The sequence below is a fragment of the Trichosurus vulpecula genome, chromosome 7 (genome assembly GCF_011100635.1).
Source record: "Trichosurus vulpecula isolate mTriVul1 chromosome 7, mTriVul1.pri, whole genome shotgun sequence".
NCBI classification, from domain to species: Eukaryota; Metazoa; Chordata; class Mammalia; order Diprotodontia; family Phalangeridae; genus Trichosurus; species Trichosurus vulpecula.
The window spans coordinates 142,903,901-142,926,393 of NC_050579.1; positions in this window are offsets into that span (position 1 = coordinate 142,903,901).

Here is a 22,493-nt window from a genome sequence, read left to right on the forward strand (position 1 = left end):
TGAGGATGTTGGAGACATGAACATGTTTTCAGGCAGTAGGGAAGCAGTGAGTTGACAAGGAATGACCGAAGATTAGCGAGAGGGCAAGGATTATAGAGGCAGCAGTCTGATGAGGAGGATTGGATGGAATGGAATGATGTGTGCATATGTAGTGGTTTTCCTTGGCAAGGAGAAGGGACAATTCTTGTGAGGCAGGAGCATAGAAAGAGATGGTCTTCAAAGGTATCTGAGTGAGGCAAGATGAAGAACAGTGGTGAAGGAGCTACTTGCAAGTTACCTCAATTTTTTGGTGAAATATGAAGTAAAGTTCTCAGCTGAGAGGACAGAGGGAGGAAAACTTTTAGAGATTAGAGGTCAGAGAAGGCAGTAGAAAATGGGGCATTTGAGAGAAGTTTTGAAGAAAGAGAGGGACTTTCACATGTGGAATGAAGGAAGTCCATTCCAAAGTGGAGAAGTAGCACCAGCAAGGCTATTGATCCTCCATTAGCTAACAAATTAAATATGACCTCTTCATTTTGACTTTCAGAGAAAAACGTAACTCCAACTAAAATAGTGTCTGAATACTTCCTAGCCTGAGTCCCTAAATGATTGAAACAGATCCCCTGGGTAATACACTGAGCATCAGGGATACACCCAGGTGTCAACTGATTTAGTGATTATTGCACAGCAGATTCGTGAGGCATGCTGCCGAACTTCTCTGAATTTGAAACATAAGTTCTATGTGAAGTCTCAAGTGACAGTGAGCTGACAGAAATTCCAATAGGATAGTCTGATGCAATGGGAAGACATCTGCTGCTATTAGCAGTGACATATAGAGCAAGCCAGGCTGCCTACAAGAGAAAGGACTAGGAAAGAACAAGCATAGACTAAGCTTACCATCAATGTAGGTTAGGAATTAAAGTAATTATATTTTCCTTTTAAATAATGCTATTTAACCCAATGAGTCTTTTCTAGACTTTTGTTTACAGACTTCAGCAATAGTCAGAGCTGCTTCTCTGACTCAGTTGCTAAGTATATTCTAATACATTGTCTGAAACATAAATAACTTGGAGTAATTCTCAAGTTCCTCCATACATCAGAGTTTGGACACTTCCTGGAGAGAGCAATAGCCCTTATATGGTGTTATTTTGATCAGGAAGGCCTTTATAAGAACTTATTCTGCACTTGGTCTCAAGCAATGGAAAGAGGGAAAGGGCTTACAAGAATCTGGCAATGTGATAATGCAGGGTGTTACATAGCATCACTTCTTAAGGCAAACTTACAGAAAAGCAGGTTATTCCTTGAAAGAGTGATGGGAACCCATAGTTCCATGCTAGAGATAAAGTGTATGATATTTTAGAAAGAAAATTGAACTAGAAACCAGAAAACCTGGGTTTGAGACTCTCTCTGCCACTTAACTTTGCTACCTCAGACGATCACTTAGCTTTAAGTTTCCCATATAGAAAATGGGGATAAGAATATTTCACCTATCAACCTAGTATGTTGTTGTAAAAGTTAAGATCATGTAAGCAGATCCCTTTGTGAGCCCAAAGCTGTTATATAAATTTTATCATCTATTCCCACAGGACTACTGTACAGATCAAATAAGCTATGTATGTGTGAAAGTATTTTTGTAAAGCATAAAACATTATGTATTCAGTCCTGGGCACCACATTTTAGGAAATACGTTAATTAGATCCAGAGGAGGGCAGCCAGGCATGGTAAAGAATCTCAAGTCTATGCTGTATGAGAATTGGCTATATAAAATTATGCTAAGGATGGACTCCTCAGGGAAACCTACCAACATAAGATGGAGATAGCTAATGAATCTAGGCATGGACTAAGGCATGGACCAGCCACTATTGAATCTAGGACATTGGGAGTTTTTCACAGTGGCATAAATTCACGGAGATGCCACCAAATAGCCCATAGGAACTACTGATACTCGGAAGACGAAGATCAACACAGCGAGGGCTCTGTATGAAGACAGGCCATCCTGCTAGGGAGCCCCTTTCCCTTGATTCCTGTCATGAAGATAATTCAATGAATGGAGGAAAAAATGAAGGCCAAGTTTCTTTAAGGCAGGAATTAGTCATATACAGGGTATCCCAAGCATCTTAATGAGATTTTAAGCTATAGTAGCTTAAATATAATAAATATAATATAATATAATATGGTATGATATGATATGATATGATATGATGTGATGTGATGTGATATGACGATGATATGATATGATATATACAAATTAATATAACAATACAACAAAAATAGAATACAATACAATATGATATATAGCTTAAATAGCTATGATAGCTTAAAACTGCACTAAGACATTTGAAATATCCTTTATAGAACAGAGAGGTCTTAAAAATGAAATAATAATTACTTTCATGTATTGGAAGGGCTATTATATGGAAAAGGGATTAAACTTCTCCTTTTCCCCAGAGGACAGCATTACAAGTAATGGTAGACTTTACAGGGAGGCAGATTTGGGTTCATTATAAGGGAAAAACACACAAACAAAAAAACAAAAAAAATAAACAAAAAAACAACAATCAGAGTGAAAAAAAGGAATGAGCTGCCTTGGGAGGTAATAGGTTTCCTATTACTCCAGAGGTCTTAAAGTGGCAGCTGAGGGATTGTATTCAAAATTCTTGTTCAAGTATGGGCTGAATTAGATGACTTCTGAGTCACTTCTAGTCTGTGGGTTCTGAAGGTGTAGGGATTAGGAAAGAAAGATAGGTATGTGATTGAGGAGAGAAGTTGATGAGCTATCTTTGTGTATATTTGTACTGCTCTTGGTGGCATATAGAAGTAAAGAAAGGGAAGGTAGTAGTTGCTTATTTTAAGTCATAGGTTATCCTTGGGAGAGAGATCAATGTCTGCCTAAGCAGCTAGTTGGTACAGTGCTAGATGGAGTGCTAGGTCTGGAGTCAGGAAGATCTGAGTTCAAATTTGGCCTCAGAAACTTACTGTGTGACCCTGGGTAAAAAAAGAACCTTTTCCTGCCTCAGATTCTACAACTATAAAATGGGGATTATAATAGCACCTACCTTGAAGGGTTGTTGTAAGAAACAAATCAGATATTTGTAAAGAGCATAGTATCTGATACATAGTATATAGTACATAGTAAGTGCTTTAAAAATCTTGTTCCCTTTCCCTTTTCCATTTTTCTCCTTGGTTTTGAGTCCAAGCAATTGTAGATGGCAATTCGAACCAAAAAGATGGATACTGAATTGTAATGATAAGCAAAGTGGGATTTTTCCTGGATTGAATGTGCATTGAGTTTTAATCAATCAGAGACTTTTATGTGTGTAGAGTTCTAGCCAATCAGATGTGCATGAATTCAGCCAATAAAAGATCTGAATTCTAGCCAATGAGATGCTGGCTAGAACTGTATATAAGGAGAGCCTAGAGTGTGAGAGAAGCAGACATTTAGAGAATGTAGAAGAGAAGACATCAAGAGAGAGCTACCAGCACTGAGAAGAGAGACTGAGAGTCAGAGTCAAGAGAGCTGCCAGTGTTGAGAAGAGATGAAGAAGAATGAGCTGTGAGCATTGAGCTGAGAGGAAACCTAAAACAGCTGGGAGGAGACCTCTAGAGTAGAGAGGAGATCACAAAGTGAGGAGACCTTTGATGGCAGAGACTTGCTGAAGGTGCCTCTGAACTTTGAAGGTGAGTGGAGCTGTAGGGCAGAGAGTTGCCCATGGGATGGAGGCTTAGCTTAAGCCCCTTTTGAGAGCTGTTAAAGTGAACTGAGCTGTTAACACAGAGCATCTAGACTTTGGAGGTCAATTGAGATGGTGGTGTTGGTGGCGGGCGTTGCTTCCCTGTTAAGCTTCACTTTCCCAGAAGCAGAAGCAGAAGCTGTGGGCAGGAACCCCTGGAGCCTGCTGTTGGGCAGGAGCTTGGAGTGGAGCATTTGTCATGAGCTGAGACCTGGTGCAGGAGCAGAGAGCTCGCCTATGTATGAATCCAGGCATGAGTTGGGAGCAGTCAGCCTACAGAGGAAGAGCCATGAGACTTGGAAGTCAACTTCGAGTCAAGATGAAAGAGGATTTTACTTGGATGCTTGTTCTAGTTCTTCTCAGCACTAAGGCAATCAAGTTCCTTTGACTAAGTCTTGCCTTTGATTTGATTCAAGAGTCTTTGATAACCTGCTTAAGTCACAAGAAAGCCTAAGTCACATGAGTTTGAGTCACATGGTTGTGATGCCCTCTGACCCTGAAGAAGTGTAATATATATGTATGTGTGTGTTTGTGTGTGTGTGTGTGTGTGTGTGTGTGTGTGTGTGTATACGCTGAGGTTAGCATTTTGCTTTGGGGGCTTACTCTTTGGAAGAGCGTTCCTGTGATTTCTCCAGACAAGACTCTGGGTAGCTGTTAAGGAGCCACCCCAGCTTTGAAAATTCAGATGATAGTGCTTCTCTCTGGTAACTATGTATGTATTGCTATGGACAGACAGAAGCCCTGTCTGCTGATTTGTGTTATTTGCTCTGTTTATATAATTTCTGCTTTTAATTTCTGTTTGTGTTTTCTCTGAAATTCAAGGTGCTAAATTTTCCCTCTGAACTAAGTGAATGATATATGTATGTTTAATTAAAGTGAGATTGTAAACCCCTTAAATTTGCTTTCCTTAGAAAATCAGATCAAAGAACTTGTGCTAGCAGCCCTCCTGTGTGCTGGTGTTGTTGGTCTTACACCTCCACAGCAGCTGCAAGTAACATTGGTGTTATATCAATTCTCCTGGGAAGTGTGAATCTTACAGCTGGAATGAATCAAAAAGACATTAAAGCCAACTTGTACCTAAACAAGAATTTCCCTGTAACTTTCTCAGTAAGTGATGATCCAGCTTGTGTTTGGAGACCTCCAGTTGTGAAGAAGGAACCCACTACTTGCCAAGGCAATTCATTCTACTTTTGTACAGCTCTAATTATAGGAAGATTTTCTATCTAAAATCCTAAATTACTCCTCTTAAACTTTTACTAGTTGCTTCTAGTTCTCTCTTCTGGGACCAAACCAAACCCATCTAATCCTTCTTCCAAATGATAACCTTCTGAGTACTTGAAGACTGCTACTGTATCATGGATCACCTGCGCCTTCTCTTCTCCAGGCTAAGTATATCTTTTTCCTTCACCCAATCTTCATATGGTATGGATCACATGAGACCCTTTGCCATGCTAGCTGACCTCTTCTGGATGCTCTTTAGCTTCCCAGAACTTAATACAGTGCACAAGATGTGATCTAATCAGGAGAGAGTATTGCAATGCTATGTCTGCTCCCTACCTGATCACTATGCCTCTGCCTATTACTATTAGTCTATTATTATTAATCTAATTAATATAGAATTAATCTAATTATTAATTATCTAATATTATTACTATTATTTTGCCTAGGCTTAAAGTCACACCTACTTTCTAACAAGTAGCTGCAACTCATGAATATGTAAAGTAAGTCCTTGCTAGGACTTATAAATTTATGGTTTCTCCCTAAAAACTATGACCACAGTTTGCTTTCCTCCAACCAGACTTAGCTCAGAACATAAACTAATGTATAATCTAATTAAGTAACAAGACTTTTCCTATAAAAAATGTAAGTATTAAAATAATTAGTATAAATATTTAACTAATCACTAATTAATATTAATGAATGTATTAATAAACAATTAGTAAAATAATAGTACAAATATTTAACTAATTACAAATATACACATAATAGTTCCCAATTTCAGGGCATGTTTGAAAATACAAAAACTGTTTGTAACAGCAGCTAGATCTTTTCTTGGAACCAGGAAAGTCTGGGTGGAACTGTTACAATAGATACATACTATATGAGCCTAGGCCAGTCAAACCTAGCAGTACCCTAGGCAACTCTCTAAGATTATAAAGTGCAGATAAGCTACAGATTTTCATCTAAGCAGGTCCTTTTCACACTGGGAGTTGTACTTATGAAATCCTGGATTTAGCCCAGAAGCAATTAAAGAAATAAAATCACCAAGGTAGAAAAAAAGCACTTTCCTAAGTTTCAGCTATTTAAGTCACAGTGATCCAACAATAGCTTTTTTGTTTGTTTTTTAATTTGCTTGTAGAAAAAAAACCATTCATTTTTCTCAGAAAGAATACATTAAATTGCCTTCTTGGATCTCCTGTTTCTTCAGTCATGCCTATTGATCTTGTCCCTCTCTTTTTTATTAATAGTAACTGGATTTTTCTTTAATCATAAGAAAATTCCCACATTCCTTTCTTGTGTACTTGCAAACAGCTCTGACTCTTTCCTCAGAAATGAAAAGATGGAAAAAATATTAGACTATTCAGTTTCCTCAGATTAATTTCTTCAGTGGTCTTTACTTCCTTGTTTCCAACCCCCCACCCTCAACTTTATCCACCACACTGAGCTGAAGATGCTTCCTATTAGAAGGAAAGGAGCCTACTAAGTCAGTAACACTTTGATGTAAGTTACAATAACTCACCTTTTCAAAGTAGTACTTTAAGATTTATTAAGTGTCTTTCCCCCAACAACCCAGTGATATGTAGAATGTAAGCATTGTTAACCCCATTTTTCAGAAACTAAGACACAGAGAGTTTGTGTGATTAGTTCACCATCATAGAGCTAACAAGTGTTAAATCTGAGACTAGCTTAACGTGGCACCTTTCCTAAAAGTATCAATAGACTATAGGGAAGGGACCACAAAGGAATGGACCTTGTGGAGTTTCTGACACTCTGACACCTGGAGCATGTGTCTGTGTGTGAGACATTTTTGAATGGTGAAGTCTTGCTTGATAGCCTTCAAACCATACAATATAGATCACTGCCCTCTCCACTTTTGTGCCTAAGACTTTCCATAACAAGACATCACAAACAAACACCATCATGATGAAGTTGCCAAGAAAATATTACAAAAAATTCCAAATGAATGCATTTTGGCAGAGAGGAAATGTTGGCATTTACTTCCAGTGTGCTTGTGACTCCCATTTGGGTTCATTCTGGTGCCTCCTCAAACGAAATGCTATGGAGAGTTCAGGTTATTTGTTTCATAATACAAGGCTGGAAAAGTGCTTATCACTTCCCGTCAAAAAGTCAATGCCTGTTTTAATTTACCTTCCCAAGTTAAAAAATGCTTCTCTCTCTTTCTTCTGCTAAGTTGAGGTTAGTCAGAAAGAGGTAGTATTCTCCATCTGACTGATGGATGCTGTCATCCCAAAAGCAGAATGTTAAGAAGTTTTGAAATCCTGGGTACTGCCTACTCTTGTGACTCAGAGATTTATGAGCAAGGTCAGGCATGGCAGTCCGAGTATGCCAGTGCAATTAGAAGGGCATTAGATTTGTCAGCTAAGTGTAAAATACCCTTGTGCGGCAGAGTGAAGCCTTAATTTTCTAAGTAAATTAACTGTAATAACTATCAAACTACAGCTGGTAAGCAAACCAGCCATCTGTGAACAGGGAATCTATAGACTGAGAAAGCCTTGTTAGACACTCCTTCAAGAAATGGAAAATTCGAACAAACTGAACTGTTTTGGAGCCCTTGTGAAAACAAAAGGTGATTTAAAATAGCACCATAATGTTTCATCTTGGCAAAGGAAATCAAATGAGGAGGATGGAAAAAGGAACAGGAGAGGAATTGGATAGACAAAACCCTCCACTTAGAACTGGACAAAGAAAATAGAGAGGGGAAAAAATAGATGTATTCTGTCACTAATGGCTTCTCCCCAATATATTTCATTTTGAGAGTAATTGGGGCTTCCCGGTCATGGATAGAGCACCTTAGGAGAGAGGGAATCTCAAGTTTCATGCTTTTAAAAATTAATAGGAGGTAACATTGATAAAGGACTTCAAAATTTGCAAAGTACTTTACACAGAGCATTTCATTGGATCCTCACAATAACTTTGTGAAACATGTACTATAATTATCTCCATTTTACATATGAGAAATTCAGGCTGAGAGAGATTAAATGACTTGTTCATAGTCACGCAGTTAGTAAGTGGCAGAGGCAGGAATTGGACCCAGATCTTCTTGGCTCCAACTCCATCTCTTTGCCTATTATGACACCTAGATGCATCTAAATCCTTTGGCAGGTGAAGAATCTTTGGGAGAAATTTGACTTGTTTTCTTCATCTTGAAATTCTCTAAGACTGGGTCCATCAATGAGCCTCTTATAATCCTACCCCCTTTAGAACTATGGTCATTAGACCCATTATAAAGAATACTTGTGTGTTTGATGTGTGTAAGGAGGGTTTCCTACTTCTTTTCTCAAAAGTGTGTTGAATCCTATTTGGTTCTACTCTCTGGTGGAGTAGTACTCACAGTGGGGGCTGAGACTTCCTGATAGAACTTAGTACTGTGAGAGTGGTTACAGGGAACTTAGGGGTAAAGAGATGGAGCCAGAATTCTCTTGAAGCCTTTTCTCAACCACTTTTTCCATTCAGTTTAATTCTACAGGCATTTATTAAGCCCCTGTCATGTGCCAGTTCCTGTGTTAAACACTTGGGGAAAAGAAGAAATGAATAGCGCTTGCCATCAAGGAGGCTACATTCCATTGGCAGGAAAGAACATGTACATATATAAGTAAATATATACATAGTCTTTTCAAATGGAAGACAGTTTGTTAATAATACATGATTGGTTTCCAAGGGCATCATGTAAAGGTAGGGAAGATAGTGATAAGGATATAGAGGTTAGATAGTACAGTGGATAGAACTCTGGGCCTGGAATCATGAAGACCTGAATTCAAATCTAGCCTCAGATACTTACTAGTTGTGTTACTTAAGGTGTTTGCCTCAGTTTCCTCATCTGTAAAAATGGGTACAATAACAGTACCTACCTTCCAGGGTTATTGTGAGGATAAAATGAACAAATAAGTTCAAGTAAAGTGCTTAGCATGGCACCTGGCATATAGTAAACACTGTATAAATAGCAGTTGTTATTATTATATGAGACGGACACATGGATGGGCATGAAGGAGCAGAGAACGGTGGTTGGGGAAGGGAGCTTCAGGTAGCTAAAATTAAAAAGTCACAGAAATTCTGAGTGGTCCCATAGGGGCATTAAGTTCCAGAACATGGAGAAGGTAGGGGACTCGATCTTCACATGCCAGCTCTTATTCCAATGCTCAAGGCTCCTTTGGGCAAGCTCTCCAAGGAAAACTTGGGCAGCATGGGGGGAAAGTGCCAGCTGCCAAGAGTTGGTATTGTTGGTAAGTTAAAAGGCATTCAGAATTAAAAAGAAAAAAAAAAGATATAAATGGGAGGAAGATAGGACAAACTCAGCTTGCGGAATGACTGCGTAAATGAATAATTCTCCCTCCCTAAAATGTATTATCATGCTTCCTAGGTAATTTCCCAAGTTTTATCTTCACTTTAATATACTCTATTACTAGTAAATCCTATCAAAATATGGCTTGAGTTTTCTTCCTTTTGAAGAAAGGGCATATTTACCTACCTTGCTAAATATGCTATGGATCAATGTTTGAAAAAGGTCCTGAGGATAAGCAATGCTACGAATGCAGAATTATTAAAGGCCTCTCGTTACACCAGGGAGTACTCTTGACATCTTTATTGGGAAAGGTCTACAGGAGACCAATGACTCACTCCTGAGTCTATGTTGGCTCACTTGGTTGGTCTCTGTTCTATATGACTTGAATGACATCTTCATTAACAAAAGCGAATAACACTAGAAAAATGGCACCTGGGTGATCTTCTGGTATGCATGACCACAGAAGTAATATCTCTGCTTAATTTGGGTTAAAACTGAATCACCTGTACCAGTACAAACAATGATATGAATTGATAGTTGCTAATCAGGCAACCGACAGGCTTTTATTAAGCATTTAGTATTTACCAGGTATTGAACTAAGCACTGGAGAAACGAAGAAAGGTAAAAGTGTGGTCCCTGCCCTGAAGGAGCTTATGTTCTAATGTGGAAGACAACATGCAAATAATTGTGTACATACAAAATATATACAAGTGAATGGAAGCTTGGTTGGTTGTTTCCTTTGTTCTCAAAGAGGACCAAAATGACATCACTAAGTTAGAGTCAAGTTACTGTGACTGATCAGACCAATACAAGCTCTGAATGCTCTACCGCAGGTTGGCCACAAATAATCCATGTGAAGAGTTGGGGTGGATTCTCTAAATGTGTTCACCTTGTGTTACTTTTGAGCTACTTCAATTCTGCTTTGCTTGGAGCACACAGCACCTTCTTTGATGAGGACATGCCATGGTGGGTGGTTCTGTGCTAGTGTTTCCCATGTGACACAATCAATTCCAAAGTTCTTAAGAGAGATCTTGAGAGTATAATTTCAGAGGGAAGGTACTTGGGGATGGTACTGGGGAGACCTGCAAAATGTGTGATTTGACTTGGGTCTTGAAAGAAGCCTTAGAAAATAGGAAGCAGAGTTGGAGAGGGAGAGCTTCCAAAGCACAAAGGAAAGCCAGTGAAAAGAAGTCAGAAAATGGAGTGTCAAAAGATTGCAGTAGGTGGAGGCTGGAATCATGGAAAGTACCATGCTGTAAAGGGCTTTAAATGCCAAACATTTTATATTGGATCCTAGAGGATATAGGGAGCCAATGGAAATGGGATTTTTTTATCTTTTTGGATAGGAAGAGTGACTTAGACCAACATTTTAGGAAAATCACATTGACTGCTCAATGGAGAATGAATTGGAGTGGGTAAAGAATTGAGGCAGGGGAACCAGCCAGCAGGCTATTGCAATAATCCAGGTAAGAGATGATGAGAGCTGCACCAGGGTGGTGGCAGTGTCAGAGGAGAAAAGGGGATGCATGTAAGAGTTGGTGTAGAGGTAGAGGGTCTGGGCATTTTAATGATAGTATGGTATATGGAAAGAGTGCTGGATGGAGAGCCAGAAGACCTGGCTTCAAATCTTGATTTTGCTCTTAACTACTTATGTTATCTTGGGGAAACCACTTAGCTTTTCTTGGATTTCACTTCCTCCTATGTAAAGGGAGGAGGTTGGATATCTAATATCCTTTCCAGTTGTAAAATACTATGATCCTAAACTCAGTATGAGACAAAAGTGACAGATGGCTGCATTCTGAAAGTTATCTCAGGCTATGTAATAAATGTATAGTATCCCAAATCTCAGTAGGTGTCCCATTGAACTCTGTGATACAGTAGAGTGCTGAATGTGGCATGCTGCATTCTGCTGCAGGTATAATTTTTTTAAGGAAGGTAGGAAAGTGACAAACTAGAAAATATCCAAAGGAGGGTAAATAACAGTACTATGGGTCTTGAAGCCTTGAGAAAAGGATTTGAAGGAATTGGAGTTATTTTTCCCCATGGAGGAAAAGAGGCCTAAGGGGAGAAATGATAATTTAATTCATGTATTTGAAGGGATGTCATATAGAGGAGGGTGTAGATTGTTCTGTGTTCCTCTGAGAGACAGAACAAAGATATGTGAATAGAAGTAACAGAGGGGAAGATTTTAGTTCCCTGAACAGGAGAATTAGCTAGTAATTAGAGCTGTCCAATACTGGAACAAACAACATCATTAATTAGTGAATGCCTTACTAGAATTATTTAAATGAAAGTTGGATGACTACCTGTCATGGTTGTTGAAGAAGATATTCCTATGGGAGTAAAGTACTAGATAACCTCTGTCCATTTCAATCCAAATATTATATAATTTCTCTTTTTGTTTTCCAGCCACATTGCTATATAATTTCTGAACAATTTCAGCTTGCTCAAAGCAAAACAAACTGGACCATTTTCTAATGCAATGTTGTTGCTTTTCCCCGAGTAGACATGATCTGAATTTGCCATTGGCACTGCATTGAACTTTTTATAAGCTTTTCTGAAAACTGCCTAATATTACTATTTAACAGTCTTAAACTAACTTGGAAGATTAGACAAGTGGAAAATGAATTCCCATTTTTTTTTAAACTGAGGCATTGTTTATCGGAAATAGTCACAAAAAATGAGAAAGTTGAACGAAACTTTCCTGTTGCTACCAGTCTCTTCCCTGGATCCTCACTTTCTCACTGGAAAAAATATTAGACTATTCAGTTTCCTCAGATTAATTTCTTCAGTGGTCTTTACTTCCTTGTTTCCAACCCCCCACCCTCAACTTTATCCACCACACTGAGCTGAAGATGCTTCCTATTAGAAGGAAAGGAGCCTACTAAGTCAGTAACACTTTGATGTAAGTTACAGGACTCAGAGCTATAGACTATGTCCAACTCAGTGGTGAAAAACCTCTTTATTATCAGGGCTGTGGGGTAGGTGATCCACACTGAGTCTAGGCAGAGATCTCCTATGCATACATCAAAATCATGCACAATTTCTTGAAAGATATAATAGCAGAAATAACCTTTTGCCAGTGCCCTATCATCATTTATATATGTGCGAAATAAAAGAGAGATGTATGTTCTTCAAAGCCATTTGCCACTGTCATGGAGGATAGTCCATGTAGAAGATGAAAAGAGATTCCTTATAGAAGATGAGGCCATTTATATACTCCTATTTGCAGGTGACTTGTAACACTGAAGAGCTTTCTGGATGAGATTCATTAGTCTCTGAAAAGAATCTGGCCTATTTACACAGGAAAAAAAATAGTTATGAGGGAAATGCATATAGTGCTTTAAGGTATACAGATACTTCAAATATATTATAACATTTGATTCTCATAACAACCATGTGAGGTACGTACTATTATTATGATCCCCATGGTACAGATGAGGCTTACGTAAAAAGAAATTCAGTGACTTGTCCTTGATCACACAGCTAGTAGTAGAGGAAAGATGAAAACATAGGTATTTCCTAAATCTGTCCAGTAATAGATAGCATTCATGTAGTACTTTAAAGGTAACAAAGCACCTTAAGTACGGAATCTGGTTTGATCTTCATAGCCACCCTGTGAGGTAAGTACTGTCATTATCCCCATTTTAGAGATGACGAAACTAAAGGTAAAAGAAGTTAAATGACTAGCAGCTATTAAGTATCCAAGGCAGAATTCAAATCCAGGCCTACCTGGCTCCAAGTCTCATATGTTATACTTTATGTCATACTATCCCCAGGTAGATTTTTTTTTAAATGACTGTTATCCAGATTCTTACATGCAATTACATGGGCAACCTATAGATTTTATTTGCACATACACACACATATATGTGTGTACAAATACACATATATAATCTACATTATATAACTTATAGTAATATGGTATAATAATATTATATGCAATTATGTATTATGAATATATATTATAATAATTATGTAATATGTAATTATAGCATATGTTCTTATATGTAAATATATTCTACATTATATATGATATTACATATCATACATAACATATAGCAAAATAATACAGAAATTATATTACTTATGTACTATAATAGACATAATCTATAACATATTTTATATACACATATTAATACAATGTATATAATTATATGTGTGTCCACACTTATATCCATGCATGTGCACGTGTGGATATGTGAACACATATGAGTGCACATATATGGTCCGACTAGCTATAGAGGTAGATGTGTGTTCATTTATATCTATATCTATATTTATATCTATAATTAAACATGTTTATATATGTGTGTATATGCATATGTATGTGCACATATATATGTGTATATATGTATATGTGTATATATTGTATATATTTATTAACACAGAGTGGGGGGGACAGATAGACAGGCAGATGGACAGACAGAAAGTTAGATCCAGGATTCAACTGGAGAAGGTGTAAAGCTATTTTGCTTTTGGGAAATTGACAGTCCCCTTTAATGATCCTAGACTTAACACACACACACACACACACACACACACACTCACGCACGTGTATATGTATGTATGTATGTATGTATTCCACTGGTGCTGCAAGTCATGGAACATTATTACGATCTCTGAAGAATTAAAAATAGATTATCATTCAGGGAGCAATGGAAAGGTACATGGTGGGAACCAGTAGGCTTTACATATAACGAATAGAGAGCTATAAAGGAGAACCAGAGAAAAGGATGTCATCAGAGAACAATATGGCTAAAAAAAAGTACTCGTCACATAGTGAAAGTAAGAGAGAACCATTGAATAACTCGTGAATTCCGCTGGTATCCTCATGAAGTCAAAAGAAAGTGAAGACATCCTCCAGCGTATGGGGGAGATCTGTTGTGGTGAATTTAGGCGAGGACTTAGAGAAGAGTTAAAACAAGACAGGCTTGCATAATTACATTGTATTCTACATCTTTGGAGGGAATATTCACATTAAGGAGATCACAGAATCTTTTTTTGTATTTACATAGAAAATCTATATTTAAAATAAAGGCCACAAAAGGAAATTAGAACTTAATAATTAATGAAATAATATGTAATAAGGAATAGCATATCAAGCAGTTTTATGAATGATTCTCATTTTCTGGATTATTTTAGAATGCAGAGAACTCTTTCACTCATTTGATTTTCAACCTACTGCCATAGCTATGATTGTTGAAACTGTCTATGCCTTAGTGACTTTCAGCTGCATCCTTGTGCTGCAATATGTACATATTTCAGCTAAAGGCTGACCCTGGCTGTTCTCAATCATAGCAAAGAACAAGTAGAAAGTACTTAAAATTAGGGTTGGAAAGTATAATCATTGGGTATCTTTCACAATGCATCTTATTGATAACAGCTCTTTGCACACAAAAATTTGGACTGAATGTGGTCTTTGCTGAGAAGTAAAAGCAAGAATTAAAACAAAATTAAAACATACAGCATAATCCCATGTAGTATAATCTCATATTGTGAGAAGTGAATATTTCTCTCTTACATTTAATAACTAATTATAGTATTGGGACCATGGTTTTTCCCATTTTCTACTTTCTCATCCAGAAACCAACCAGTGTGGGAAATCTCTCTTAAAGATTAACCCAGGCCAAGATCTAATCAGAGAGTAAAAGAAATTCTACGTGTTGGCCAATGGGTGTATTCCTGCTCATTGTGTTTGTTCAGCCAGGCCTGGTGATATCAAGATAGGTTATAGGGAAATTGATGTCTCTTTGAACAAGTTTTGAGCGACCTAAGTAACATACCCAACACCTTCATTTTATTATAGCCCACACCTACTTTGGTGTTAACTAATCTGAGTTGATTGCCAGCCCTCAGAAATACCTCCTCTTCGAAGGTCATAGAAACTGTGACCCCACCGTCATTAGGGGCCTTTGATCTAAGAGAGATGACCAAATGATCATCCTTTTATTAAAAACCTGCTGGCCTTATTAGTAAAATATCACATTACACAGAAACTATGTCTCTTGAACCTTTTTCAATGTCACATGTGAACACTTCCCAGTAAACTAGAAACTACTTCAATGTATGGAATAAAAAAATAACAAATATAGTTTTTTGTTTGTTTCTTAGCATATACACAAATATAAACTAAGATAGCTGATAATATAATAAGAAACTAACATTTACATAACACTTAATATATGACAGGCACTGAGCTAAGCACTTTATGCTCATTATCTTATTTGATCCTCAAAACAATCCTTGGAAGTAGGCGCCAATATTATCTTCATTTTACAGATGAGGAAACTGAGGCAAACAGGTTAAGTGACTTGCTTATGGTCATACAACTACTAAGTAATTGAGGCTAGATTTGAACTTACATCTTCCTGACTACAGGCCCAGAATGCTATCCACTGTACCACCTTGCTGGCCTGTATTGCTGGGTGAAGATATTTTTTTAACCCAGCCTTTTACCAGTGAAAATGGCTGTACCAGGAAGCCTGGCATCCTAACCATATGTCCTGTGATGAATACCTTCTTTATGAGTCCTGTTATTGACAGAGAGCCAGTGGCTGAGCTAAAATGGACATAATTAGGGAACTGTTTCAGGGCAGCTAGGTGGGCTCAGTAGATAGAGTCCTGAGCCTGAAGTCAGGAATTCTCATCTTCCTGAATTCAAATATAGCCTCAGATACTTACTAGCTATGTGACCCTGGGCAAGGTACTTAACCGGGTTATCATTTAACCCTGTTTGCCTCAGTTTATTCATCCGTAAAATGAGTTGGAGAAGGAAATGGCAAATCGCTCTAATATCTTTGCCAAGAAAACCTCAAATGGGGTCATGAAGAGTTGGATAGAACTGAAAAATCCCTGAATAACTGCAAAAGGGACTATTAAAAAAAAAAGCAGATTTGCTCTCCAGTAGCATAAAGGATTACCAAGGACCTACGACCTATTTTAATACAAACTACCAATTACCGAAAATCTGAATATAAGTCAGCTCTGGTATTCAGCATATCTGTGCTCTCATTATGTTGTGACACAATGGAATAGACTGGAATTCAATGAAAGGAAATAACATGGAAATAAGGCCAGCAGCGTGCTGGCTGGTAAACATCCTGTTAGCCTAGCTTTGATGAGCAGAAAAGAATGAAATCCACTTAGAATAGAAATTTAACTGGGAGTAAATTGATATTTTAAATTGTTTAAAATAGTTTGTTCTCAATCCATTTAACTATCCCTCCTGTAATCTGATTTAGGTTAGAACTATCTTCAAAGAAAAGTTAATGATTAAAGGTAATTTTTAATATATTCCCATGATGCAGTTATAACCAATTCTGAAATAGTGGAATTTTAATTCTTAAGTTTTACAGAATGCGTTCATTTACTCAGAGGCACTATTGGTTTTAAGCAAGGAATGTCGTATTCAAAGTAAGTAGTTAAACCCAACAATGACTAAAGTAGATAGCACCACGATTAGTGTTGCTCATTCTTTCTTGCTCTAGTCAATTAGTCTTTGCTCTTTAGCAATATCTCAAGGACCATGAGGAATGCTGAAGTGTAGACATAGAATCAGGAGCTGGGCATGGAAGAATCAGAAACACACCAGGAACAGAGATCTAACCTAAGGACGGTCACCCACCAAACTGGTTGTCAGGAATCCAGAACCATAAAGCCATGAAAAGTCTAAGCAAAGCAGTAAATTGGAAAGTCATACAGTCAGGGAGAAGATAGACCATCTGCAAATGCCAAAGGTATGCAATGGGTCAGAAACCAAGCAGCTAGCCAGGAACCAAAAGTATAAGAACACCAAAGAGCAAGGCAAGGTTAGTGTCCAAAACCCTGTGCAGACAGGAGACAGGACATTTGCCATTGCTTGAGGGGCAAGGCAAAAATAGACAGCAGGTTCAACATGAGGCAGCAACACCAAGTACATCTTGGTAATAGACTGAATAGAAACAATTTGAGTATTATGGAAACACAATCAGAATAATCCAAGATCTAGCAGCTTCTGCATTAAGAGATCGAAGGGCTTGGAATACAGTATTCTGGAGGTCAGTGGAGCTAGGATTAAAAGCAAGAATCACCTACCCAGCAAAACTGAGTATCATGCTCCAAGGCAAAATATGGATTTTCAATAAAATAGAGGACTTTCAAGCTTTCTCAGTGAAAACTTAACACATGTCAATGCTGTGACCATGCAGGATAATCTAGGCATGCAACTCCAAACTCTTAACTGAATTCAAAGTAGAAGCAAAACAACAGAACCATCTGTATAATTTTTCTTTTCTCCAAGCTATTGTTTAATTGTGCTGTTTTTTATATTTATATTTTAATGAGGAGCCACTATAGTTTATTAAACAGGGTGTGATAAGGTTAGACCTGCACTTTAGGAAGATCAATTCGACAATTGAGTGAAGGATGGACTGAAGAGGGGAGAGAATTGTGACAGGCCCCCCCAGTAAGCTATTGCAATAGTCAAGGCTTGAGGTAATGAGGACCTCCATCAGGGTGGTGACAGTTTTAGAGGAGACAAGAAGGGGCATATGAGAGATGTTAGATGTCATATTTGATATAGGATTGGAAATGAGAGAGAGAGAATGAGAAGTGGAGGATGAAACAAAAATTAAGAGCCTGGGTGATTATGAGGCTAGTGGTACCCTTGTTAGTAATAGGGATGTTAAGAAAAGGTTAAGTGACTTGCTCAAGGTCATGAAGCTATTAAGTAATAAAACTGAAATTTGAACCCATATGCTTACTCCAAATGCATTATTCTTTCCAATGTACCACTTAGGGTTGGTTTTAATGTCCTTTCTTTCTTTCTTTTCTTCCTTTCTTCCTTCCTTTTTTTTTTCTTCCTTCCTTCCTTCCTTCCTTCCTTCCTTCCTTCCTTCCTTCCTTCCTTACTTCCTTACTTCCTTCCTTTCTTTCTCTCTCTATATTTATTTATTTATTTCTATTTCTTCCTTCCTTCCTTCCTTCTTTCCTCTCTTTCAACAAATGATAAACACTTTTTTTTAAATTCCAGAAAATTCTACCTTCTTTGGATATTTATTTTGTGATGAGTCATCATATATTTTACAGCAAAGGTTCCCAAAATCTCCATTGACAGTAACACACAGTAGGTGAAACGTTTCAACATTTCTTAGGGTATACACAAGTCTTGACCTGGTTCTGGTCGTTATCCAATCTCAATAATCTAGGCATTCAATTCTAGATTCCTGACTGAATCTGAAGTAGAAACAAAAGCACAAAACTATTTAAATAATTTTTATTTTTTAAGCTATTGTTTAATTGTGTTGTTCTAGTTAGGAAGCATTAATTATGCAAATAGAATCCCATTTAAGCCATAAACATAGAGACATTAGTTAGAGTTGAGGCAATAATCATAAGATAGCATTGTGATAAAAACTGAAATTTTATGCTGACATTTAGATTTAGTATTAGTATGCTCAGCTATTTTATTAGACAAGATGGTAAATTTACCACTTTGACTTTTACAATGGCCATAATTTCCATATACTTTCAAATATACAGGGAGACAAACAGCAAATGGGAATCACATAGATTGGTCAATAAATAACACTCTCACATGGGAGTCCTTATTATGGCCTATGTGAGGTACAACTGATACATACCAGCAATTAGTAAAATCAGGTTGGAGGAAGGGCAGTCTCTACCTGGCAATGATGAGGCCAAGTCCAAATAGGGCAAAAAGGAAACACAAACCATAATGCAAATGCAAGTTCATTATAGTTTCTCTCTGAATTACTGCACTTAGCATAGTGTCTGGCACATAGTAGGTGCTTAAATGTTTTTAATTGATTACTAAGATCAAAGGGTTGAGACAGTAGGAAAACCAATTGATGAGCAAAAATGCAAAGTCATGGAATTCAGTAGAAAATTCAGGTGTTAAAAATATAAAGCTCACCCAGAGAAATTGGCAATTTGTCTGACTCGAATCCCCAAAACATTCTTTTGGGCGGGGCTGGAGGAGGGAGTTTGCTTTATTGATTCATGGGCCCATCATCATTGAACAGGTTTTGCTGCTTCTTTTCCTCCTCCTGCTGTTTCCTGCTGCTTTTGCTCCCACATCTTCATTCCTGCATCCATTTCTTGGGACAGCAGCATGACTCATCTCGCAAACTGTTCCCTCTGTGCGTTTCGTCAGAGTTGGCCTTTCATTGGGGGAGCACATCTACCATCTGCATAGGACCAGTCCGGCAGCTTGGTGAGGGGCCCATAGCCAGAGGGGCCGGGGACCAGGCCCTGCTGGATTCACCATGAGCCACCAGAGTCCGGCCCACAACGCTCAAATGTAGCCGCCGCACACTCAACCACATAACAGCCAGCCAAGCTATGTCAGAGGAAGGGTTGAGGAAACAGCCCCAAAATATTCTTAAAAAAATTGAAGCTTATTGCTTCCCAGCCCTCAAATAGAAAATTAGTTAATGAGAAAACTCTGCTAAACCACTTTCTGATTCAACCACTCCTACTGTGCATTCTCCTAGACCAGTATGGAAACATGTATCTTTTAAAAGCACTCATGACCACTGAGCTAGACTGTTCTTCACTTTTAGGGGCCTGTTTCCACACATACAAACTAAAGATTAAATTATTATTCAACATTATTGAAATACCTAATGATGGAATATTGATAGCTTCTACTAAATGTTATTTTTGTTGTATAATGATAAATGACTGGAGTGCAGTAGAAACCTCTGTACAAAGGCATCTCAGAAACTGTGATGTGAGAAAATGAAAACCAAACAGGAACCAAATTATTGTAGAACACGGTATGCTATTGAGAAGCCTGACAAGTCAACCCAAACACATTAGTAGGGAGTGTAATTATAGCATAATGTTAGCAACAGAAGAAAAAAATAGGTTCTACTTTCTCTAAAAGACAAATGGCCAAAGGGTATAAACAAAAATTTTATAAAAGAAAAAATACGAACTACCACAATCATTTGACATATGGTTCAAAATTACTCATAATCAGAAATAAAAATGAAAACAACCCAGAAGTATCTCCTTGCATTGGTCAAATTAGTAAATGTGATACAATATGAGAAAATATATTGTTAGAGTGACTCATGGGAAGATGGGCATTTTAGTTCTTTGCTAGCAGGACTGTGAATTGGTTGAGCTTCTCTAGGAAAAAGAAATTGGGAATCATATAAGAAAAAAAAAATCATGCCATTTGATCCACAGATCTCAAGGATTAGGAGATGGCAGAGCAACGTATACTTGCATATATACATAATATATACAGGTACATACATATTCTGTATGTATGCATATATATACATACATACGTAAGGATATAATTGTAAAGGGTGTGACTATGAACTGCCCTTTGGCTGTGCTCATTATCAGTATGAGTCTTGAGATCAACAGTTCCTCTCTTTAAAAACATTCTCTTATCCATACATGTTATAGTATATAAGCTCCCTGAGGATGGGGACTGTACCATTTTCGTTTTTGTATTCTCCGTGCCTGACACAGTAGTTGCTTAATAAATATTTCTCGTTAATTCAGACACATATAGATAAAAAGACTTGTATGAGTGAAGAAAGTAGAGCTACAACGGCTACAACTGTCGATAAAATATGTAGCAAGAGGTAATAAAACTTCAATCGACTACAAAAATGTAGGTATGGAGCTATTGAAGAGAAAATGTTTATCCTTTCTGTTAACAACCAATGAACTGTCAAAGTACAAAGCTGGCATGTACTACCAGTCACAATTGTATTATTTGATGCTTTTTCTTAACTGTTTTAAGGTTATGTACTTTATATGAGAGGGTAGCAAGGTTGCACAGTGGATAAAGTGCCAGGACTGGAGTCAGGAAGATACATATTCCTGAGTTCAAACATGGTCTCAGAAACTCACCAGCTGTGTGACTCTGGGCAAGTCTCTTAACCCTGTTTGCTTCAGTTTGCTCATCTGTAAAATGAGCTGGAGAAGGAAGTGGCAGGTTGCTCTAGTATCTCTGCCAAGAAAATCCCAGATAGGGTCATGAAGAGTCAGATGGGACTGAAAACAACTGAACAACAACAACGAACTTTGTAGGAGGTATTATTGTTTGAGAGTTGACATCCTCTGTACCAATCAATAGTCATTCTTTTAATGTTATCTAATCAAAGGTGAAAATTGAGTAAAATGGACAAAAAAAAGGTGGGAGACAGAAAATCGAGAATGAAGCTTGACTGTTGGAGCTATTTTTTCGAATTTCTCATTTGCAAGGCACTGTCATCAGAATTAAAGTTATAAAAATTCTTCCCTAATTAACTAGATGATTTGCATGAAATGTTTTGAAGTCCTTGAATAAAAGCCATCAGTATATCTGCCTAGGAGATGAGGTAATGTGGCACAGTACTGATATTTTATCCTCTTTGAATTTCTGTAACCATATGCTACAGTGACTTTGGGAAGAGGCTCTCCCAGAGTAGTCATAGGACTATTAGGTGAAAGCCTGTTGGTCCCTTGCCTATTAACTGATATGCAGTATAATAATACCCTTTTGCAGCAATGAGAGGAGGATCCTTTTATGACTCAGGCAGTGTAGCTCCACTATCCAGTACTACTGTGATAGTCTGCAGCCTGAGTAAACTAGTGGGTCAAACTCTTGGAATTTAATACTGTTTTGTACTCTAGGAGATTAATGAAACTTCTGTAAACCACAGCATAAATCAGATCAAAAGGGGGAGGAGGAAAGGATTGGATTGCTGAGAAATGGGACAATCACAAGAGAAGCTTTCTATTAATAATAATGCAGGATCATCTGGTACAAACTGTTCTGTCCTTTAGGAGACAATCAGTCCAAGAATGTGGTCTGTTCTGATGTGGGTTGAGCTAAAATCTAGCTGCTAGATGGTCTCTGCAGTCCTTCCCCTTTCTAAGATGGTATGATTCTGATGAGAGGCAGTATAGTGTAGGGTAAAGAGCATTAGATTTTGAATCACAGGATCTGGGTTAGAATTCCTAACTACACTACCAGGTTTGATCTTAGACAAATCATTTAACCTCTCCTAGTAAATGCAGAGATGGAAAGGAGAAGCATTTATTTAGTTTTTAGTATTATGTCCTTTATTACAAGCAGACTTATATTTTTTGTCTTTTATGGTCTTTCACTCCATTTCAGTCTCAAGAATAGTCACTAAACTGCTCTGCATTAGGCCTGATCAAGAATACTTGTGACATGTGAGGATTAGGAAAAGAGTCTCTCTTCTAATTTTATTTTTGTACCTCCATTTACATCAAAGCTCATGCTG